General features: G+C 39.0%; 1 protein-coding gene across 5 annotated transcripts in view; it reads left to right on the top strand.

The window, feature by feature from the left end:
* PAN3 (Poly(A) specific ribonuclease subunit PAN3) overlaps positions 1 to 18819 on the top strand; it is a 159378-nt gene that overhangs the window by 11301 nt on the left and 129258 nt on the right. For 3 of the 5 annotated variants that reach the window (XM_073985697.1, XM_073985685.1, XM_073985687.1), the window contains exon 2: positions 9097 to 9400. The gene's annotated coding sequence lies outside the window, so the exon portion shown is untranslated. Of the gene's footprint in view, positions 1 to 8756; positions 8823 to 9096; positions 9401 to 18819 lie in introns of those variants that run through there. The other 2 variants (XM_073985699.1, XM_073985698.1) reach the window with 2 other exon arrangements.

Genomic DNA, 18819 nt, shown 5'->3' with positions numbered 1-18819 from the left:
GAGGTGTAGATTCCCTATTAGGAAGAACTTCGTTAATTGTGATGGCGACATCTAACAATGCAGGTGAAGGCATGCCTAAAAATACATTTTCTGGAAGCGAAAATCTGAAGAGGCTCGGAAGAAAAATAGCTCAGTTGGATGATTTCGTTAAATCGAAAAATAACATCCACAAGGATATTCATTCCATGATGAGAGAGATACAGGCGATATATTTAAAAGTAGCTGACGATCTGAACAAAGAAACTGACATACGTCAAATGGGTCAGGTAGACAATAAGCAGACCCAAACAGAAGCATGGATTAAACCAAAACAACCAAGTACGCCAACAACACCTGCGTTGAAAATAGGCCCAAAAACTCAAAGCCCTAAAGGGAATAAGACAAAAAAGAAGAAAGAAGTCCTACCGAAAACTAATGAGCAGGAAATAAAAACAGCGGAGGAAGTGACCAATGAAAACGTGGGAAGATCTGACACCATACACAAGGCAGCTGATTGGAATAAAGTCCAACCAAGGTCCAGGAAGAAAAGGAAGTCCAATAAACCAGATGCATTAATAATAAAAACATGTGGAGATTCCTCATATTCAGACATTCTGAAGCAAGTGAAGAGTGAATGATGATTTAGAAAACCAGCCGTTTGGACTAGCGTACAAAATTGTAACTAAGAAATTGAAATGCTTCGGCTCAAGCACTCTAAATAACATTGTGAACCAAAAATGCTTTCAATACAGCTAATTGGGAAATTATTTTAAACGCTCTTCGACGGTTAAATGTCCCGGCATACCTTGTTGCTATACTCCAGGACTACTTCCGCAACAGAATCCTGATGTATGAGACCGAAGAAGGTATGAAGGAGTACAAAATAACAGGAGGAGTACCACAAGGATCCTAAGGAGATCTTCTATTTTACAGAAGCCTCCTATGGAGGTATTCTATTGTATAAAAACCTCCTAAGGAGGTCTTCTATTGTACAGAAGCCTCCTTTGCAGGTCTTCTAATGTATAAAAGCCTCCTAAGGGGGTCTTCTATGGTATAGAAGCCTCATAAGAAGGGTTATATTGTATAGACGCCTCCTATGGAGGTCTTCTATTGTATAGAAACCTCCTATGGAGGTCTTCTATTGTATAGAAGGCTCCTATGGATGTCTTCTATTATATAGAATCCTCCTATGGAGGTCATCTATTGTATAGAAGCCTCCTAAGGAGGTCTTCTATTCTATAGAAGCCTCGCAAGAAGGTCTTCTATTCTATAGAAGCCTCTCACGGAGGTCTTCTATTACACTGTGCAACATTTTTAAGGTGATCTTGTGCAAACAATTCGATCCGATGATTTTTTGAAAGTACAGACCCAAACGACAAGAAACCCTAGTTGGGTTTTGTTGTGTCAGATCCAGCTCGGATTTTATGGCCTCATCTAAACATGGTTAAATATTGAGTTTTTAAAGAAATTCGGGGCTATATCTCTGAAACCAATGCGAATCTTCTTCTGACCTCTGAAGCAAATTTGTAGATAAGGACAAGAAAACAATATTTGGAGAAATAATGAACTCGAAAAACTACATTTATTGCCTCAAATTTCAAAATATGTGCAAAAATACCAACATTTTTATACATTTCGCACCGTATCTCCAAAACCGTTAATTTTTTCTGAATATTTTCTTTTGGAAAAATATTCCCTGGAATGTAATACACAACTTTTCAGAACATGTTATTGTTGTAAAATGCCTCTATGCCGTTGTTTTCAATACATTTTTCAACGACGATTTAATAAAAATGTCAATAATGCAGTGAAATCCGAAATGCGAGAATAAACTGTTGGTGTAAACTGTGTTTGAAACACGTGTTGTAAAAGATATGATGCAAAATACCGCTGAAACAACATGAAGTAAGCATTTTAGAGTTTCAGAATGTTCTAAAGAATTGTTGAGAACTTTATTTGGAAGATTTTTGCAAAAGGTTACTTTGTTCAATTCCCCATAGTTTAGCCGATACTGACCAGAATTTCAGCAATTATGTAAAATTTTCTATATTTTATAGATTTTGATGCCCTAGATGGAGTTTTTCTTATGTGGTTTCTTCAAAAGATAAGTTCTACCAGTTTAGGGCTACAATATTGCTAAAGACAGAAAGGCCAAATTCCTATTCGTTCCTGAGATAAAGGCCTGATAAATGCAAAAAAGTGTAGATTTAGCCCGGTTTAGATGAGGCCATAAAATCCGAACTGGATCTGACAGGACAAAACCCAACTAGGGTTTTTGTAGTCTAAATATGTACATTCAAAAAAATCCATACTAGAAGTTGTTTGCATTTTCAGTGTTGCATAGTGTTATATAGAAGTCCCCAAAGAAGGTCTTATAATCTATAGAAGCCTCCTAAGAAGATCTTCTATTCTGTAGAAGCCTCCTAAGGAGTTTTTAGATTTTATAAAAGTCTTCAGTTTATGCGTTTTTTGTAGACAGTCACTTTTTATTTTCAATAAAAAAATCTGAAAATACTTAAAGATGTGCCATATATGATTCAAAATTTGAAACAAAGCAATTTTTGTGTTGTACAACTTCTGGAATGAACCCCATAAATTGCGTTAATGTCCACATCCAACCTCTAGGTGTTGCATTACGTATAATAAATACTAGTAAATAGACACAAATTGAACTTCATGCAACCTCCACATAATCGTCTCCTATTCCAGAAAATGTTAATTTACCCTCGCTAACTCAGTGGCACGGCTACCAATGGATGTGAAACGGAATTCCGCTTCAATTATTTTTTATTCGCTCTTTTTCCTTACACTTTATCAAAACTCACAGGCACATACACACTCGATTCACTTGTGCCCCTACATGTCAGTTGATTGTTTTGGTTTTTTATTCTGAAAAAAAATAAAATAAAGAATTTAATAGGGGTATCATCGATATTGTCGAGTGTTTTATTTTGGACTATTCCCTGTCATTTACATATTGTTATTCTCCTGAGCTGAATGCCTGTTGGCCCTCAGAATTTTTGCTGTAATGTGCCCATTGGGACAGGAAAATACTTTATATTCTTGTCACATCTTCTTCCTAATATACACAGAGAGAGCAGTTAACGCCAAATGCTGGCTCCCATGGAGATTTTTCAAACATTGTTTTGTTTCGTCTTTCTCAATTCCAAATAAAGTATGAAATTCAATTTGATGTGACGTAGTTTCATTTTTATGTGTTTCCTCCTCTGACTTTCTGTTTGTTATTAACTTAAGCGTCAGTGTTATGATTTCGCTGTCTTGTTATACTGCACAGTGTCCTGTAAAAAAACAGCTACTACAAACCTTAATGACAACTAACTCTGTTGGCAAATGTTTGAAATATCGACATATTTTCCTTCGCCTGGGTGCTTTTTTGTGAGAGCAATGGCAGCAATGTAATCCAATCTGTACACGATGGATACTTGCGGTCGAAGTATTGCTTTTCACAATTCTTAAGGAATACTTTTTATCGACGTGGTCATATTGTCCCAATTAATTTAAAGATAATTAACAATCACCACCAAAGAAAACCATTATTCTTTTGGTTCATAAGTTTATGCAAACTATCCATGGATATGCTGTACAATACGTGTGAATTTTTTGCATCACTGTGCCAATTTGCCAAATACCAGCCGAACAAAGACACTAACAACTCCAGACGCAACATTATTTGTGTTTATGTTTTCAATCCTGATCCTCCCCAATACATTTTGCTCAATACAAACAGTGGAATATCGATAATTTGCAATGGCAAGGGATTCAAGGGTCGACAGTTACGATATTTAAAACAAATCGGTTTATCCGGTTACGATTTAGTGGGATTCTACTGTAAATGTGTATGGATAACATTTAATATGTAAGAAAATAACCACAAAGTCAACACATGCAGATGCAGCCAATAGTCGTTGTCCGGGATGGGAAATGTTATATGGTACACTAACAAGACATGTCAAGTTTTTTGAATTATCATGCCTTCTACGGAGGACTTCAAGTCTATAGAAGCCTCCTAAGGAGGTCTTCTATTCTATAGAAGCCTCCTAAGGAGGTCTTCTATTCTATAGAAGCCTCCTAAGGAGGTCTTCTATTCTATAGAAGCATCCTAAGGAGGTCTTCTATTCTATAGAAGCCTCCTACGGAGGTCTGCTATACTACAGAATCCTCCTAAGGAGGTCTTCTATTCTATAGAAGCCTCCTAAGGAGGTCTTCTATTCTATAGAAGCCTCCTAAGGAGGTCTTCTATTCTATAGAAGCATCCTAAGGAGGTCTTCTATTCTATAGAAGCCTCCTAAGGAGGTCTTCTATTCTATAGAAGCCTCCTTAGGAGGTCTTCTATTCTATAGAAGCCTCCTGCGGAGGTCTTCTATTCTATAGAAGCCTCCTACGAAGGTCTTCTATTCTATAGAAGCCTCCTACGAAGGTCTTCTATTCTTTGGAAGCCTCCTACGGAGGTCTTCTATTCTTTGGAAGCCTCCTACGGAGGTCTTCTATTCTATAGAAGCCTCATACGGAGTTCTTCTATTCTACAGAAGCCTCCTACGGAGGTCTTCTTTTCTATAGAAGCTAGAAGGAGTTCTATTCTATAGAAGCCTCCTACGGAGGTCTTCTATTCTTTGGAATCCTCCTACGGAGGTCTTCTATTCTTTGGAAGCCTCCTACGGAGGTCTTCTATTCTATAGAAGCCTCCTACGGAGTTCTTCTATTCTGTAGAAGCCTCCTGCGGAGGTCTTCTATTCTGTAGAAGCCTCCTACGGAGTTCTTCTATTCTATAGAAGCCTCCTACGGAGGTCTTCTATTCTATAAAAGCCTCCTACGGAGGTCTTCTATTCTATAGAAGCCTCCTACGGAGGTCTTCTGTTCTATAGAAGCCTCCTACGGAGGTCTGCTATTCTATAGAAGCCTCCTAAGGAGGTCTTCTATTCTATAGAAGCCTCCTAAGGAGGTCTTCTATTCTATAGAAGCCTCCTAAGGAGGTCTTCTATTCTATAGAAGCCTCCTAAGGAGGTCTTCTATTCTATAGAAGCCTCCTAAGGAGGTCTTCTATTCTATAGAAGCATCCTAAGGAGGTCTTCTATTCTATAGAAGCCTCCTAAGGAGGTCTTCTATTCTATAGAAGCCTCCTTAGGAGGTCTTCTATTCTATAGAAGCCTCCTACGAAGGTCTTCTATTCTATAGAAGCCTCCTACGGAGGTCTTCTATTCTTTGGAAGCCTCCTACGGAGGTCTTCTATTCTATAGAAGCCTCATACGGAGTTCTTCTATTCTACAGAAGCCTCCTACGGAGGTCTTCTTTTCTATAGAAGCTAGAAGGAGTTCTATTCTATAGAAGCCTCCTACGGAGGTCTTCTATTCTTTGGAAGCCTCCTACGGAGGTCTTCTATTCTTTGGAAGCCTCCTACGGAGGTCTTCTATTCTATAGAAGCCTCATACGGAGTTCTTCTATTCTACAGAAGCCTCCTACGGAGGTCTTCTTTTCTATAGAAGCTAGAAGGAGTTCTATTCTATAGAAGCCTCCTACGGAGGTCTTCTATTCTTTGGAAGCCTCCTACGGAGGTCTTCTATTCTTTGGAATCCTCCTACGGAGGTCTTCTATTCTTTGGAAGCCTCCTACGGAGGTCTTCTATTCTATAGAAGCCTCCTACGGAGTTCTTCTATTCTGTAGAAGCCTCCTGCGGAGGTCTTCTATTCTGTAGAAGCCTCCTACGGAGTTCTTCTATTCTATAGAAGCCTCCTACGGAGTTCTTCTATTCTATAGAAGCCTCCTACGGAGGTCTTCTATTCTATAGAAGCCTCCTACGGAGGTCTTCTATTCTATAAAAGCCTCCTACGGAGGTCTTCTATTCTATAGAAGCCTCCTACGGAGGTCTTCTGTTCTATAGAAGCCTCCTACGGAGGTCTGCTATTCTATAGAAGCCTCCTAAGGAGGTCTTCTATTCTATAGAAGCCTCCTAAGGAGGTCTTCTATTCTATAGAAGCCTCCTAAGGAGGTCTTCTATTCTATAGAAGCCTCCTAAGGAGGTCTTCTATTCTATAGAAGCCTCCTAAGGAGGTCTTCTATTCTATAGAAGCCTCCTAAGGAGGTCTTCTATTCTATAGAAGCCTCCTACGGAGGTCTGCTATACTACAGAATCCTCCTACGGAGGTCTTCTATTCTATAGAAGCCTCCTAAGGAGGTCTTCTATTCTATAGAAGCCTCCTAAGGAGGTCTTCTATTCTATAGAAGCCTCCTAAGGAGGTCTTCTATTCTATAGAAGCATCCTAAGGAGGTCTTCTATTCTATAGAAGCCTCCTAAGGAGGTCTTCTATTCTATAGAAGCCTCCTTAGGAGGTCTTCTATTCTATAGAAGCCTCCTACGGAGGTCTTCTATTCTTTGGAAGCCTCCTACGGAGGTCTTCTATTCTTTGGAAGCCTCCTACGGAGGTCTTCTATTCTATAGAAGCCTCCTACGGAGTTCTTCTATTCTGTAGAAGCCTCCTGTGGAGGTCTTCTATTCTGTAGAAGCCTCCTACGGAGTTCTTCTATTCTATAGAAGCCTCCTACGGAGTTCTTCTATTCTATAGAAGCCTCCTACGGAGGTCTTCTATTCTATAGAAGCCTCCAACGAAGGTCTTCTATTCTATAGAAGCCTCCAACGGAGGTCTTCTATTCTATAGAAGCCTCCAACGGAGGTCTTCTATTCTATAGAAGCCTCCAACGGAGGTCTTCTATTCTATAGAAGCCTCCAACGGAGGTCTTCTATTCTATAGAAGCCTCCAACGGAGGTCTTCTATTCTATAGAAGCCTCCAACGGAGTTCTTCTATTCTTAAGAAGCCTCCAACGGAGGTCTTCTATTCTATAGAAGCCTCCAACGGAGGTCTTCTATTCTATAGAAGCCTCCAACGGAGGTCTTCTATTCTATAGAAGTCTTCTATTCTATAGAAGCCTCGTAGGGAGTTCTTCCATTCTATAGAAGCCTACTAGGGAGTTATTCTATTCTATAGAAGCCTCCTAGGGTGTTCTATTCTATAGAAGCCTCCTAGGGAGTTCTATTCTATAGAAGCCTCCTAGGGAGTTCTTCTATTCTATAGAAGCCTCCTACGGAGTTCTGCTATTCTATAGAAGCCTCCTACGTAGGTCTTCTATTCTATAGAAGCCTACTAGGGAGTTATTCTATTCTATAGAAGCCTCCTAGGGTGTTCTATTCTATAGAAGCCTCCTAGGGAGTTCTATTCTATAGAAGCCTCCTAGGGAGTTCTTCTATTCTATAGAAGCCTCCTACGGAGTTCTGCTATTCTATAGAAGCCTCCTACGGAGTTCTTCTATTCTATAGAAGCCTCCTACGCAGGTCGTCTATCCTACAGAAGCGTCCTACGGAGGTCTTCTATTCTATAGAAGCCTCCTATTGGAAGTTGTCTACTCTATAGAAGCCTCCTATGGAGGTCTTCTAATCTATATAAGCCTCCTACGGAGTTCTTCTAATGTATATAAGCCTCCTGCGGAGTTCTTCTATTCTATAGAAGCCTCCTACGGAGGTCTTCTATTCTATAGAAGCCTCGTAGGGAGTTCTTCCATTCTATAGAAGCCTACTAGGGAGTTCTTCTATTCTATAGAAGCCTCCTAGGGTGTTCTATTCTATAGAAGCCTCCTAGGGAGTTCTTCTATTCTATAGAAGCCTCCTACGGAGTTCTGCTATTCTATAGAAGCCTCCTACGGAGGTCTTCTATTCTATAGAACCCTCGTAGGGAGTTCTGCTATTCTATAGAAGCCTCCTACGGAGTTCTTCTATTCTATAAAAGCCTCATACGGAGCTCTTCTACTCTATAGAAGCCTACAACGGAGCTCTTCTATTCTATAGAAGCCTCCTACGGAGGTCTCTATTCGACAGAAGCCTTCTACGGAGGTCTATATTCTATAGAAGCCTCCTACGAAGGTCTTCTATTCTATAGAAGCCTCCTACGGAGGTCTGCTATTCTATAGAAGCCTCCTACGGAGGACTTCTATTCTATAGAGTTCTTCTATTCTATAGAAGTCTCCTAAGAAGGTACTCTATTCTACAGAAACCTCTCTAACCTTCTATTCTACAGGAGCCCCCTAAGGAGATATTTTTTGCTATAGAAGCCTCCCAAGGAGTTCTTCTATTCTAGAGAAGCCCCCTAAGGAGGTCTTTTTTGTTATAGAAGTCTATAGAAGCTTCCTACTGAGTTGTTCTATTCTGTAGAAGCCTCCTTCGGAGAGGCCTCCTAGTCCATAGAAACCTCCTACGGAGTTCTTCCAGTCTATAGAAGCCTCTTACGGAGTTTCTCTAGTCTATAGAAGCCTCCTACGGAGGTCTTCTACTCTTCGAGTCTAAAGAATCCTTCTACGGAGGATATAGAAGTCCCCCTAAGGAGTTCTTCTGTTCTATGGAAGCATCCTACGGAGTTCCTCGAAGCTATGGAAGGCACCTACGGAATTCTTCTCGTCTATAGAAGTCTCCTAGGGAATTTTTCTAGTCTATAGAAGCCTCGTACGAAGTTCTTCCTACGGAGTTCTTCTATTTTATGGAATCGCTTCTTCGTGTGTGAAAGCTAGCCTCTTAACAATTAGTAAAATCCATCTCTGGTTTATGTTGTTTGAAGTATGATTTTATTTTATTTTGCACTTTCTATTTTGAGTTTGTTATTTTGCTGTTTTTTTTCTGTTTTGTCTACTCTTCCTTAGAGTGGAGGATTCATGGAGAGTCGCTGAGAACATTAATTCCACAAAACAAATCCATTAAATGTCAGAAGAAGGCTGTTTTAGTTTCATTCGATACCTTGCCGGAGAATGTTGGTGGCGGTGAAACAAATGCATATTTTGATTGCGCGTAATGGACATATGATCAAACACCACCGACTGACTGACAGACCAAACGTCTACTAAGTCTAGTTAAATATTGCACCTCCGTATTCACAATGAAAGAAATGTTTTTGAAATAATTTAGCAACACCAACAACAATTACAAAAAAATATTTTTGCATTTATTTCATGTGATTTTAAACAACAAATAATAATAACAAAAGAAACAAGTGGAAAGAAAATTGCAAAGAAAGAAATGGATAAATAAAAAATAATTCCCTAAAATATTTCTATTCTTTTAGCAGCAATATGTGTGCATATTTTTTTAAACTTTTTTAAATAAAAGATTAAAATCAAAAATCCATCTACAAGAAAAATTTAAAAATCTCCCCTTTAAATCATCGCCCCCGCAACATCAATCATAATTTAAATTATTAACGAAAAAATAAAATCACGGAAATAAATCAAAGTAAAAAGAAAAGTAATTTTAAGTTAATAAAGTCGTATAAAATACAACAACAATAGTGTACCCATCGAAATTTAACATCAATAGCAACAACCAACCAACCTGCAACAACAACAGCAATTGTATTTTATAAATAAAATGTATGTAAAGTCAATTATGTACAACAAAAAAAGTTATTTCCTTTTTCCGTTTTAAATGTCAGACTGATATTTAGTTTGCATGAATATATTATACAAAAATATACATACACAAACAAACATACTTACATACATTCCTAGCTATTCTAGTCCTTCACATCCCTGTTAAATATCCAATAGAATTTTTATTGTCATGGACGACGAGACACAGTCAGTCAGGCAGTCAGTAAAAATCCACAGCTACCAAAAGTGTCAAAAGCAACATTTCCATAGAATAAACAGCAACAGCAGCATAACTATGTATTTCTCCCGCAACTGGAATATTATGAGAGAAAAATGTTGTTATGAACAGTCTCTCCGCTCTCTCTCTCTCTCTCTTTGAAACTCCTTATATTTCCTTGTTCGTTATATCCAGTGTCCTATTTGGCATGCATTCTTTATGTGCTATGTCCTGCTAAGCATAACTAGGGTTGCCAAATATATTGCGAGTTATGTCCACATTTTGGGCAAATATCCGATGTTACGAGACGGGCATAACTAACAATATTCACTTAACTACCAAACTTCTCCCTGCAAACAATTTTCGAAATTTTCAATCGATTCGAATCCCCAACATAAAGTAAATGTGTCCAGGAAGCGAAGTAAAAAAGTGTCAGTCGGCTTTGCCGACAGATATATACCCTCAGCCAATGTGAAGTGAAACTTTCACCTACGGACAGATCGAATGTATTTCAGGTCTCTTCAGAATTTTGTGGTCCTTTTTGGACATTTGAACTTGCCGATAAAAATGTGTATTATGAACTAACTGCAATAAGACACAAATGTTGAACCTTTGTGGGGGAGGTACCCTTAAGGAGGACCGATATGGGCCTTTCAGAAATTAAACTATATTTTGACAAAATATTAGAAGATCCAAAGTTTGTACCAAATTGGTTGCCCCAATCAAGTGATATCGTCCTCGCATTTTATTGACATTTTTTAAATATTGGGGAGGAGTACCGGAAGTTGTGGACCGGTATTGCCCCATGAAACTAAGTTTGGATATAATATGACGACTACCAAATGTTGGACCAAATCGGTTGAACAGTTCGAGAGTTATCGTACTCTCCGACCGCCACATATGGTGACATAGGGGTTTTTAACACCTTTCGGGCTGTTTTCCCCAGAAATATGGATTTGCCCCTGAAAAAACTTTTACCGTCGTAATGGAGGTAGCGAATGCAAACCGCTTCAACAAAAATCAAAGTGATTCGAGAGCAGGTCTTAAAGTGAAATTATCCATAATTTTGTGTGAGAGGTACCAGAAGGAGTAGACAAATGTAGTCCATATTCGAACCTGATCTATATCTGGTAGATATATTAGGATGTGCAAAGTATGGATTATATTGGTCACTCCCTTTCAAGATTTATCGTGCGCACAATTTTTATGAACATTTTTGAACTTTTGTGGGGGAGGTACCTAAAGGAGTGGACCGATATTGCTTATCTTCGAATTTAAACTATGTTTGGACAAAATATTACGAAGGCCACATTTTGGACCGAATCGGCAGATCCTTTCGAGAGTTATCTTGCGCTTCAACCACTACACACGGTGTCATAGGGGCTTTTTGCATCTTTCAAGCTATTTTCTCAGGAAGTATGGACTTGCCCCTGATGAAACTTGTACCGTCGTATGGGGGGCAGTGAATGCAAGTTGTTGCAACAAAAATCACAGCGATTCGAGAGCAGGTCCTAATCTGAACTTATCCGAAATTTTGTGTGGGAGGTACCCGAAAGAGCAGACCGATTGAGTCCATATCGGAACCTCATCTAAGTCTGGTAGAAATTTCACGATGTGCAAAGTATGGATCAAATCGGTTACTCCTTTCAAGAGTTATCTTACGCAAAAATTTTCCGAACATTTTCGAACTTTTCTGGGGGAGGTACCGGAAGGAGTGGATATAGCCCATCTTCAAACTTAAACTAAGTTTGGGCAAAATATTACGAAACCCAAATTTTGGACCGAATCGGTTGATCCATTCGAGAGTTATCGTGCGCACCAGTCAGCCAGGACGGACATTGCTCAATCGACTCCAAATTGTCTGAAACACATTTCGTCCAAACATACTTGGGGTCTAAAACCATAATTTCGATGAGGCACATTTTGCCCGTATGAAAGTGTATATACCCTCGTTAGCATAAATCCTGAGGGTATAATAATGTCAGGAGATATCTTTTTCATTCTTCTTCTTCTTTCCGTTTAACTCCTTGAGGAGCATAGGGCCTCGGAGGTTTCTGAAACACTGTCTGAACATGAAGTGCTCCCTCCTAGACACGTAGAGCTTGCCGCAGTTGCGGGAGGATTTGGCATGTGCCTGTGACCTCCTGGGAGATTGAAATTTATTTTCGTTCCTTCTTTCATGTTTTTGGTGACAACATTTGTCAGGATTTCTTCTTTGCTTGTGAGCACAAGGAAGAGCTTAGAGAGCCTGGCACTCAACATTGTCTAAGCACGAGCGTAAACTTCTTGGAAGCCTGTGGGCGCCTCCGTTGAACTATATGGGTTCATCCGCTGTCATCCCCACTGCATTGTCCGCCATAACAAAGCAGATATCTGTAGACCCTATTCCTCAAGTACTTTGAGTTGGCTCTAACAGATATGTTGGTAGTGTTGCAGGTATTTCTTCCATGTATCGGGTTAGGGTTATACCGCCCATGATCGGTCGCCAGAGCCTCGTTTGTGTGAACAGAGGACACCAAGTCTCAAGTGGACAGTGGGTGAGGTTGACGTTTGAAGAGGATTGGCTATGTGAACAAATATATTATTCGTGTTTCGCATCACCCTTCCATAGTCCTCCTCATTCTTCTTTGGGGTTTGGGATTTTTTTCTTTTGTTCTTTGTTATAATTTTTAGTTATTCCTTATTTTGATGGTAGCGGTTGTTATACTTTTTCTTCATTCCCTTTGTTGTCTTCTAGTTCAATTTGGAAAAACCCATGCATGCGTTGTGTTTGTTAATTCTCATAATACACTGCGTGATAGAAGACCAAAAATAAGAAGATACGTGTCCCGGCGTTTTTCCCTATCACTTCAACTTTCGCGGTTATGAGCCCCCAAAGACCTGGGGCCTTGATGTCAAAAGGGATCATTTTGTCAGGCACATATCTTCTAAAACGCTAAGAATTTGGGTTTACTCGTAGAGGAAAAGTTGTAGCTCTCGCCCTAAAGAATAATAATTGTGAACACATAAAATCCATTCAACCCGATGTTCAAGGTCAAAATCGTCAAAGTCAAATTTTTTTTCTCGGATTTTAGTCTACAGATATCAAACCGATCAAAAGCAAACAACCAACTAGAAAAATGTACCTTAAATCTTACTAAACAACTTTCTAGAACATGCGAACTCCGTAGAAACAGTTCTTACAAGTTCACGAGGAACATAGGGCGTCTACAAATTCTCGCCATCTTTGTCGATCTTTTTGCTTGGTTACAGGGAAGATTGCGAGGGAGGCATGTATTTCGAGGCCTGCCAGGATTTCGATGGCCTTGTGGGTTCCAATGTAGAGCTTGTCTTGAGATTTTACTAGGAGGTTTCCCATGAGCCCAATCCATGTCCATTTGCGTCTGCGGATTTCATGTTCTATTGGATTGCAGTTCGCCATCACGTAAAGTTGATCATTAGTTACCCAGTTAGGCCAAAAAATTCGCAGGACTTGTTTCAGGCATCTATTGTAAAAAGCTTGAATCTTCCTAAGAGAGACCTGTGTTGTACTCCAGGTACTGCAACAATACAAAAGGTACAGATTTTACACACCTTTTGAAAATGTTGAGCTTTGTTTTTGTTGATATGTTGTTTGCTCTCCAGATTTTGTGTAGAGAGTGGAAAGCTGTCCGGGCTTTGTTGATTCTGTCGGTAATATCGCCATTTGAACCTCCGCTTTTGCAGATTGTGTTTCCTAGGTAAGATAAGCGGTCGACATCTTCGTTGAGCTGCCCATGTAGCGATAACTGAGCTTTGTTATTAGAGCCGATCCGCATTAGTTTGGTTTTCTTCGCATTTATCTTCAGGCCAACATAATTGTCAATAGCTGACAGTCGCTCTAGCTTTTGTTCGATATCGGTGAAGCGATGTGCAAAAAGGCAGATGTCGTCAGCGTAGTCGACGTCATGAAGAAAATCGTTTACGGACCAACGTAGTGGAGCCTCGATGTTGGTTTGTTGGAGTACACAATCCAGTACTAGGAGAAACAGTGTGGGCGAAACGAAAAACTCTAGTTTAGTAAAAACTCTACGATTTTTTGAAATTGTTTCTCGACGTAGACATTGCTGCGCTGATCGCGGGAACGGGTACAAAATCCAGGTTATACTAGGCTCTACTGTACTGCAAAACGGGTATCATTGGAAAGCTTATGGAAATGTCTATCCAACAAGGGATCATACTATGGAGTTCTTTTCAAGTGTTCGTGTACTGTTGCCGAAGAACCGATGTTTCGGCTAGGGTTTTTCCATAAAACCATCAAAAAGTTGAAAATGTGCTCAATATGGATGCTCGCTAAATTTATGCCATATTATAGCTGGCATATTATATTGTAATACCTTCTCCGCATACAGAGATATTGCCCTTGTAGCATTCGGTTCTGTAGAGCCGGGTCTAGCTCGGGTTTTGTATCCGGACTTTCGGGTCAAATAACCGGGAAACTGGGTCCGCCTCCCAAAGAAAATTATACATTCCCGTTATCAGCGCAACAATATCTACCTATGAAAAAAATCGTAGTTTTTACCAAACTGGAGATAAGCCAACAATTTCAAAAAATTGGGAGTTTTTTTACTAAACTAGAGTCCTACGATTTTTTGAAATTGTTTCTCGACGTAGACATTGCTGCGCTGATCATGGGAACGGGTACAAAATCCAGGTTAGACTCTACTGAACTGCAAACCGGGTATCATTGGAAAGCTTATGGAAATATCTATCCAACGAGGGATCATACTATGGAGTTCTTTTTAAGTGTTCGGGTACTGTAGCCCAAGAACCGATTTTTCGGCTAGAGTTTTTCCATAAAACCATCAAAAAGTTGAAAATGTGCTCAATATGGATGCTCGCTAAATTTATGCCATATTATAGATGGCACTTTAACCTTTCCAAAATGGTGGTATATATTGTAATACCTTCTCCGCATACAGAGATATTGCCCTTGTAGCATTCGGTTCTGTAGAGCCGGGTCTAGCTCGGGTTTTGTATCCGGACTTTCGGGTCAAATAACCGGGAAACTGGGTCCGCCTCCCAAAGAAAATTATACATTCCCGTTATCAGCGCAACAATATCTACCTATGAAAAAAAATCGTAGTTTTTATCAAACTGGAGATAAGCCAACAATTTCAAAAAAATCTGAGTTTTTTTTACTAAACTAGAGTCCTAATATCTGTACAAATTATAAAACTCCATCTCAAACATTGCGAGACGTTATGCTGATCAGGATAGTTAATACCCACCAAAAATGCATTCCAAGTAATATAAACAAAAATAACTACTTATATTACTCCTTACTAAGTTATGAGTACGGTGGCACAGAGCGTGTGTGTCCGACTACAAATCCTAGAATTGTGTGGTCAACACATACCGTCGGCACTCGAGTTTTTTGTTGGCAAAAAACAAATGGTGGTATGGGATCTAAGTAAAGAGTATTTACTCGAAACATGCGTCGGCGGCTTCAATCAAAATAGCAACGAAAGCTTCAATCAACTTATTTGAAAAATTTGCCCAAAACCCTTTCAAGTGGAGCACTCGTTGTAAATTTAACAGTTTACATTGCGAATGGTATTTTAAGGAAGGTACAAAGTCACTGTTATTATAACCTCAGCATTTATGCTAACGAGGGTATATACACTTTCATACGGGCAAAATGTGCCTCATCGAAATAATGGTTTTAGACCCCAAGTATGTTTGGACGAAATGTGTTTCAGACAATTTGGAGTTGATTTAGCCATGTCCGTCCGTCTGTCTGTCTGGCTGGCTGGTGCGCACGATAACTCTCGAACGGAGCAACCGATTCGGTTCAAAATTTGGCTTTCGTAATATTTTGCGCAAACTTAGTTTAAGTTCAAAGATGGGTTATATCGGTCCACTCCTTCCGGTACATCCCCCACAAAAGTTCGAAAATGTTCGGAAAATTTGTGCGCACGATAACTCTTGAAGGGAGTAACCGATTTGACCCGCACTTTGTACATCGTGAAAGTTCTACCAGACTTAGATGAAGTTTAAATATGGACTCAATCGGTCCATTCCTTTGGGTACCTCCCACACAAAATTTCGGAAAAGTTCAGTTTAGAACCTGCTCTCGAATCGCTTTGATTTTTGTTGTAACAACTTGTATTCGCTGTCCCCCATACGACGGTACAAGTTTCATAAGGGGCAAGTCCATACTTCCTGAGAAAATAGCCTGCACCTTTCAGGCCCATATGACACCATGTGTGTGGTTGGAGCGCAAGATAAATCTCGAACGGATCTGCCAATTCGGTCCAAAATTTGGCCTTCGTAATATTTTGTCCAAACATAGTTTAAGTTCGAAGATAAACCATGTCGGTCCACTCCTTCAGGTACCTCCCTCACAAAAATTCAAAAATCTTCGGAAAAAATATGCGCAAAATAACTCTTGAAGGGAGTGACTGATGTAATCCATACTCTGCACATCCTAATATATCTACCAGATATAGATCAGAGTCGAATATGGACTATATTTGTCCACTCCTTTGGATACCTCCCACACAAAATTTCACATAAGTTCACTTTAAGACCTGCTCTCGAATCACTTTGATTTTTGTTGAAGCGATTTGCATTCGCTACCTCCATTACGACGGTAAAAGTTTTTTCAGGAGCAGGTCCATATTTCTTGGGAAAACATCCCAAAAGGTGTAAAAAGCCCTATGTCACCATATGTGGCTCTCGAACTGTTCTACCGATTTGGTGCAACATTTGGTCTTCGTCATATTTTATCAAAACTTAGTTTCATGGGGCAATACCGGTCCCCAACTTCCGCTACTTCTCCCCAATATTTAAAAAATTTCACTAAAATGTTAGGACGATATCACTTGAATGGTGCAACCAATTTGGTCCAAACTTTGGATCCCCTAATATTTTGTCAAAATTTAACTTCTAAAATGGCCCATATGGGTCCTCCCTAAGGGTACCTCCCCCACAAAAGTTCAACATTTGTGTTAATTCCTAATCCACATTTTTGTCGGCATGTTCAAATGTTAAAAAAGGGCCACAAAATTCGGAAGAGACGCTAAATACATTCTATCTGTCCGTAAATGAATGTTTCAATTCACACTTTTTTACTTGTTTTATTTGAGCTCGATCGGAGTGAGCTGTGGACAAAACGCACACGAATATGTTAAAAAAAATCGACCAAGTACGAATTGCACTGGCAGAGAGACGTGCGGCCGAGTGCACTCGTGAAGGAAGAATGTTGCGAAGGCAACCCCAAATTTCCATTTTACAAGCTGCATCGTCGGCGGAAGAGCTCCTGTATGGACCAGGAATAGATGACTCCTTGTAATTTTACCAAAAATACATTTTTATTCATGTAAATCGAAATAAAAACTTAAAACGCGTTTTTCTCGAAATGTCATTTTTGAAGTCGGTGCCAACGATAGCTCAGAAAAGGGAAAGACCGATCTTAGTATATTTTGATGAATACATAAAAACCTTGCCTTAAACGAGACATTTTTTTAATTTTTTGGTCGATTTTTGGGGAAAAGTCGGTACATTTTTTTCGTTGAAATCGAAATTTTTACTTTTACAGGTCACTATTTTTTGTAAAAATAGATTTTTGACAATTCTATCTCGCCTAAAGACCAGATTATTAGGTTCTTAAAACGCGCACCAAAATATATGAAGATCGGCCCATTCGTTTTCGAGGAAGCGTTGGCACCGCAAAACGCTTTAACAAAAAATGGGTTTCGCTGGTAGCCATTTACCACAAAACTGTGCAATATTTCTCAACAACAAAAATTCCAAAGGTAGTTTAAGATGTGCTCTTTCATAGGAATAAAAGATTTACCTAAAAATGAAACGCTAAGACGTCAGCAACATTGTCTGTTAGTTGGCGACGACCCAGGTTCGAATCCCAGCCGGGCTCAGCTGAATGTTTTATTTTATAAAAAGCTCGATTAATTAAATTAATTAAATCTCACAAATAATGACCTTCGCCCCTAAAAAGGCAAAAACTTAAAAATAAAACATTCAGCTGAGCCCGGTTGGGATTCGAACCTGGGTCGTCGCCAACTAACAGACAATGTTGCTGACGTCTTAGCGTTCTAAACCACAATCCACATAAAAAATCTTTCGATGTGAAAGACATACATATATACAGTCTACGATGGAAAAAGCCATCGACTGTAATATGAATGCAACATTGAAAAAATTGATTTCTGGAATAGAAGGGGGACAAATGAGTCGTCTTTGGAAATAAAAAGCTTCAATTTGAACTTCACAAATGCAAAATTGCAATCTTGGATGTATAAATAGGAGCTCCAAATGGCGAAAATTGTCTAGCAACAACAACAACATCTAATATGCCTGATGATGTTAGCCTAACCAGCTAAGGAAACGATCGTCGCATAGTGGTTGATGTGTGTGTGTAGGAAGGACTTCGCTAGATATCAATTTTTCAATGTAATCTCCTTAGGTCATAAAAAGCTCGATTAATTAAGATAAATGTAGTTTTTTAACCGTCTTAATATTGTTTCTATGATTTTTGTTGAGGATTTCGAATTACAAATGGAATAATTCAAATTACAAATGGAATAATTAGAATTTCATATTGAATAATTCGAATTTCACATGGACAAATTCGAATCACAAATGGAATAATTCGGATTACAAATGGAATTTTCGAATTACAATTCAAATGTTTCGAACTAGAAATGGAATTCTCGAATTACAATTGAAATGTTACGAATTACTTCTGAAAGTGGTGTAGGGTAAGTGCACCAGTAGTCGGCACTTTAAGGATTCTCGTATCTTCAGCCGTATGTCATTCCGAGTCTAAATATCCAATCAAATTAAATTTAAGTTGTTATGATTCGTTATTTTGTGTAGTTTTAGATTATATAAACAATTTTTTTGATTATTTCTGTTCAACATGCAAAAAATACAATTTTAGTGAAATGCTGCTTTTTCACCAGTAGTCGGCACCATTCCCCAATAGTCGGCGTGATATGATCCAGTAGTCGGCATGTTATATTTAAATAAAGAAAAAAATTCATACTTTACATTTTTTCTTAAATATTTGAAAGAACAATAGCTTAAGCATTAGTTATTTATACATTTCTAGTTTATTTGTATACATTTCTATTGATTTTACTTCAAAAAATAAGGGAATTTAAACATATTGTTTAAATAAATTAGTTCGTACCAGTAGTCGGCATCTATTACCCAGTTG

This window comes from Musca autumnalis, unplaced genomic scaffold (assembly GCF_047663935.1).
Source record: "Musca autumnalis isolate F117 unplaced genomic scaffold, ASM4766393v1 scaffold_4, whole genome shotgun sequence".
NCBI classification, from domain to species: Eukaryota; Metazoa; Arthropoda; class Insecta; order Diptera; family Muscidae; genus Musca; species Musca autumnalis.
Note: the sequence above shows the minus strand (reverse complement) of the source record. Positions and strands in the feature narration are given on the sequence as shown.